At 38.7% G+C, this 6,186-nt stretch overlaps 1 pseudogene; it reads left to right on the top strand.

The window, feature by feature from the left end:
* The first annotated feature begins 432 nt into the window (after nucleotides 1-432).
* LOC139129320 (nicotinamide N-methyltransferase-like) lies at nucleotides 433-3,787 on the top strand (annotated as a pseudogene).
* The last annotated feature ends 2,399 nt before the right edge of the window (nucleotides 3,788-6,186 follow it).

Raw genomic sequence — 6,186 nt, 5'->3', positions numbered from 1 at the left:
GACCTGAGATCAGATTTCTCACAGTCGTTGGGGATATTTTTGTCTCATACTCGTCTGCCGCTCGTGTGAGACAAAATATCCCCAACTCGTATGAGAAATCTAATCCCAGGTTCTTGGGGTTGTAAGATTCTATTAATCTCAATCTCGAGATGATAACGCAAAAGTTGAAGAGCATATGCTTTCAAGGTTACAGATAAATCTCTCTTGTGGCACAAAAGATATAATAAACCTTTGAATTGTTAGACTGACATGGGGAAAAACTTGCTGGTAGATGTCTACCGTATTATTGCCCCTATCTGGTTTGTAACCGAGAAAGCGTGTCAACCAGACATTTGACCTCAGTGTCTGTCATTTAGTCGATGACCCTAGATAAAGTTGAAGGATCCCCATTCATTCCGTGTTTGTCTCGAGACCGACGGGTTGTAGCGTGTGTAACGAGGGAGATATAAATATTCATAATTGATAACGCGTCACAATTTACTTTATTTGCATATGTAATCGTCATTCTTCATACACGTTACTTTGACGCGCTACAGTAAGCATCAGGTGCGACTGGCAGTCATCCAGGCCACAGAACTCGGGGACCGGACACTGTCAGCCTGGGAACAGGGATCGGTTCGAATTCAACGATGGAGTCTAAAGTGTACAGCGGTAGCGACTACCACGACCACTTCAACCCTGAAAGTTATCTCAATCATTACTATGGGTCAGCTGCAGGACCGATAGAGGAAGAGGAAGGTGTCAACCCATTCATTTTTCAGAGTTTACATCGAGTTTTTTACGAAGGTAAGATCTGATATTCTGTGTAACGCTCATCCGAATGTATGCACCAGTGCTGCGATTTCCACCGCGATGTAAATAATACGTATACAGTTAATTATCATAGATGCTGGGTAAATTACCAATAATTCACCATTGCTGTTGCACGCCAGGTCATCACACATGACATGTTCAGATCTTTATTTTCACACACTGTTATAATGAGATTCGACGACAAATGAAACAATGTGCGTAGTTTCTCTAGGGTCTATGATGAAATTAGCATTGACAGGGCATACTGGCAGTGGAAAGTTCAACCTCATGCACTTTGACTATTGACCGCGTCTCATCAAAGAGGTTACTAGGGGGTCACCACTTCTTTTAACCTAGACTGGTGTGAACACATTTCAACCATTGAAAACAAATCAATTCCAAATTGATTCTATTGACACGCATAAAAATGTCTTCCTCTCCACTCACGCAAGCTATTCTATTACTGTTTCATCTCACCACACATCATTTACTGTTCTAATATTTAGAGCTTTTCTACCAATAGCAAGATCTATGCATTGAAGCGTCAAAGAGACGTGCAATGAGACTTATCTTGACACAGTTCCACCTCTTTCCAGTGTGTATACTCAGTTTCATTGTTTTACTGATTAACTTGAAACTCCGTCTCAAACGTGTGGCCCAATTTACAGAACAACTCACAAACTAACCCTAACTATACAACTAGTATGTTCAATAATTATATCCCTTCCAGATCACTTCGGTCTTCCGATCAGAACCTCCTTAAAGTTCCCAAAGTACGAACAATTCTTTATCAAAGCACCTTGTCTGTTGCGGGTATGGATGCATATAACAATGTCTCCAAATCATTCAGGGATTCCGAGGTCTCTGACTAGGTTTTAGAAATCTTGTGATAACTTTCTGTATTCCATTTACTCCTCTGGTGCCTCTTCATATGTTTATTTCTTGCTATTTATACGTCAAGTTTTTTTGCTGTAATATAATTTTCTTTTTTCTATTCGACCCCCATTCACCATAACCAGCCTGTATTGGGGAAGGACGAAAACAACAGTCGATAAAACAGCCCGCTTTGCTGTTCTGTGTAACGTAGTTCATTCATTCATTCATTCATTCTTTATTTGTCATGTAATAGTTACACGAAATTTGTGTACATTGGCAGAAGACAAAAGAAAAAAAAATATCTGTATGTATTAAACTGTACGCTATAACACTGGGCCTCTACTCAACCTCAATAGTATTGCTACAGCATAATAAAGATACGGAAAGACAGACTAACGTTCACTGTGCCGTGGTATTTTTAGCGAATTTTAAGGAAATTATATACATACTGGCGCTTTTCATAGGAGTCACGGTTTATCGCTTTGCCGGTAGAACGAAAGGCGTGACGTGTCGAGAAAAAAAAAAGTGCGTTAGTAATGATGTGTCATGTGGGATTCACGTCTTCTATTGTAACCATGATTATACACCTTAAGCTTCGCTACTTTCCGAACCATCGCCAGACAATGTATTCGATCGCAGACAATGATGTGTCTTCACTACAGATAGAGTTAACATACCAGACTGTCTGCTGGTGCCGGATCTAGTACCGAGCCACTCCTATCATTTCATGAGGTCCCGTCATGAGGCATTTCCATCGCTGACGTTTAAACTTTATGAAACGGTAAATTGATTCTGTCACCTTGATTACTTCATATTCAATCCCTTGTCTTTTATCTAGGTGGTGTTTCCGGCGATCGCTTGATCGACATTGGTACGGGTCCTTGTATCTACTCCTTCCTATCGCCTGTCCCAACTTCAACGAAATTTTCGCCACCGATTTCACGGAGGCCAACAGGAAAGCCCTAAAGCGATGGGTCGAAAAAGAACCAGGGTGCTTCGACTGGACGCCTATCATCAAACAAGTCTGCAACTTGGAAGGTCACAGGTACATAAAACACACTTCCATGTAATTATTCCATTTGCAAGCGAATGGCTTGTTTTAGGAACGTAGTCAATGGAGTCTTACTGTTTGATCATAGGGGGGGGGTCTCCAGATATTCGAGACGAGGAAGTATTCAGAGAAGCATAAGGAAAGTGTCCATCATAGGAAGTTATCCAAAAAATATTGCCGCCCTAATGCGGCACAGTGAGATGTTGCAAGGAAAACCTACTTAAATAACTGAAAGTTCTGGTTACAGATAACGTATGGAATCCCCTGCCTACAAATCAAATGTGATTTATTGAATGGATGTATTCAATAGTCTCACTATCGTTTTGCATTATATTTAACTACAGTGATATTGAAAAGCGTGAGAAACATGCTCCGCGATAAAATCAAAGATGTCCTTTTCTGCGACGTTCACCAAGCCAAACCACTCGGCGATGTTGAGCTCGCCCCTTCGACTGCCTGACGACGTGTTTCTGTCTGGAAGCCGCTTGCAACAGCAAAGACGAATACCTCAAGTGCTTGAAGAACATGGCTTCACTGCTGAAGAGCGGGGGCACCTTCGTGCAGATCGGAGAGCCGCTGAAATTCTACCAGGTTGGTGACAAGCGATTCGCAGGTTTTGCGGCAGACGAGACCTTCATCAAGTCGGCCCTTGAGCAGGCGGGCTTCACCGACTTGGATTGCCGATTCCGAAGACGCACGGCAGATGCCGGAAAAAAACATTGACTACGAATTCACTATGGCAATCACTGCCAAGAAAATATAAAGTTGAGCACATAAGTGACGTCAACCATTTTGCAGCTGCAGAACACTTAAAGTCGTATGCACTTCGAAACTTTGCCAAAACGTTCAAGTTCAAGTTGTTCAAACTAAATGAAACTTCAAACTTTGCCTTTCGAAATCAAAAATAAAACTTAGGGATCACCGCGCATAATTTGGTAACGTGGCTCAAAATTAAATTACCCTACATTTACCGATATTTGAAATTCTAAATGACCTGAATCCATATTTTACAAACTAAGACGGTGAAAATAGTCTTACTCCAAGAGGTTTATGATAAGGCCCTAGATGCGGCAGACCAACAAAACTATTATTTTATTTAACCTTTTTTTTTATTAATCTCGAACCAACAGGTTGCCGTATAGCAGATTCGTTTGCAAATAAAACTGTAATACAAAAACGAAAAATATATAACAGTTACATCGTAAACAGACAGGAGAATACAAATAAGAATAATAGCAGAAGGAGTGACGGTGTAAGATTGAATCCTTTCTGTCAAAGATCACGGGAAACAACTTTCTAGAACATATGGTGACAGAGCTTTTAGCGTGTATGCCGCTAAACCGTGGAATAGTTTGCCGCCCGAACTTCGGATGATAAAGAAATTCGCTCTTTTTAAGAAGTCCCTTTAAACCATTATTTTCGTCAATGCTACTGTTGACTTGGATATATTTTTTACCTGCATGTTTTACAGTTTATTTATTTATTTTTATTTTTTTATCATTTTAGTGAAATTTTTTAAAATATTTTCTTTGCTGTTTTTAGGTGGGATCCTTTAGTCTAGATTTTAGCTTGCTTGATTTTGTCGATTGGTTTTAATTACACTCTTTCCTCTGTGAGTTATTTTGTATTTTCTTCTGCGTTTATTTTAGTTCTTCCAGTAATTTCTGTTATGTACAGACCACTGAGACAAGGTGTGTAGTGGTCTTTAAACAATAAATTATTAAATTATTATTATTATAAGAAAAAAAACAAAAAAAACAGCAATAAAGCGAAAGATACACAGAAATACATCCAGATAAAAGTAATTATTCAGAAAAAAAGGATCTTACATAATCCATGACGAAAATTACTGAACTTATTAAAAATATCTAAATTTTGCTTGTTACTGATAGAATTAAAATATGAGCAGTATTCAACGTGGCTTCTGACGTAGGAGACATACAATGTTTTTAAAACTTTGATGCTATTAAAATATTTACAAGAACGCTTGAATAAATCAAAGCATTTGAAAGCCTTTGAAACAAACATGGTTAATGTGCATACTCCAGTTAAGTTTACTTGTTAAAAATACACCAAGTTGGTGCGAGTCAAGATAGTTGCTTAGCACATCTGTAAGGAAATATTTAGACGTTTTTTTTCAAAGTGAATGAAATACATGAACATTTTTAAAATCTAATGACAACTTCCATTTGATCGTCCACTTCACAACCTGGTTAATATCTTGTTGTAGTTTGATGCAATCGGACATATCAGTAATGGCCATAAATAACTTGGAATCGTCAGCATACAAAGATAAATAGCATAGTTCATGCATTCAGACATGTCATTGATGTAAAGTACAAAAAGGAGCGGACCCAAAATAGACCCTTGGGGTACACCTGATGTGACATGTCCCCATGGTGACATTTCCCCGTCAAAAGCTACCCTCTGTAAACGACATTCAAGATATGTGGAGAGCCAGGTTAACAGATTTCCACCTATACCATATGACTGAAGTTTATGAATTAGTAAAGTGTGTCGACCGAGTCAAAAGCTTTTGAAAAATCCAAGTAAATAGAGTCAACCTGCCCTCCTTTGTCCATCACTGAGCTGATATAATTAATATAAGATATCAGATTTGTCGTGGTCGAACGGCCGCTGACAAACCCATGTTGGCTTTCACATATGACAGATTTAACATGATTTAAAAGATTATTGTACACTACTTTCTCAAATTCTTACTGAATAATGTTTACTATTGTAAACGTTTTAGAGTCTGGATATCTTTCCCATGGAGGTAGAAAGGGAGAGCCATTTTACCTCCTGCAGTCCCCGAGGCACATTCTACCTGAAGCTTGGTTTGGTGTTCCGCCAAAGATCCCCGAGACAAACGATGGTCTTCGTGTTCTTCTGTGGGGTTTCTGATGCAGCACATAACGGTTCCAATCTTTGCAATAGATAAATAGAAACATAAACTATGTTTCATCCATTGAAACCTCCATCTCTAAGTTCAAACGCTTCGGATTTTTTTCCTCTGCGGGTAATTTTTTTTTAAATTTACCGCCAAGTCATATTGAAGCACCTTGTACTATACTTGTCATGACAGTGGCTTTATAAATGACATTGTCGTTTCTATTAACAAGTGACTGACAGTCATTTTCGGAGCTCATCTTAGTTTGAAATATTCAAGATTTAAATGGACGACCGAACCAACAAATTCAGTGGAAGTCGGCCTCAGAAAAATACTTAAAAACCTGAATCGACAGAGTTACACAGGAACCGAAAATTAATTCCGTATTCAGAATTCTTTTCAAAGACCGTTTTCAAAATTTAAAGTCTCTGTCTCGAATCCCAGTAAATCATGTCAATATGATATACATCTTGATCTGATGAAAACTGCAAATTCTCGCCACATTTTTTTTTGTGTCAGTGTATCTATGGTTTTCGACTCATAAACGTCCATTTTTCACATAATAGACATCCCATCG

This window comes from Ptychodera flava, chromosome 3 (genome assembly GCF_041260155.1).
Source record: "Ptychodera flava strain L36383 chromosome 3, AS_Pfla_20210202, whole genome shotgun sequence".
In the NCBI taxonomy this organism is placed as follows: domain Eukaryota; kingdom Metazoa; phylum Hemichordata; class Enteropneusta; family Ptychoderidae; genus Ptychodera; species Ptychodera flava.
This window is presented reverse-complemented; position numbering and strand designations above follow the sequence as displayed.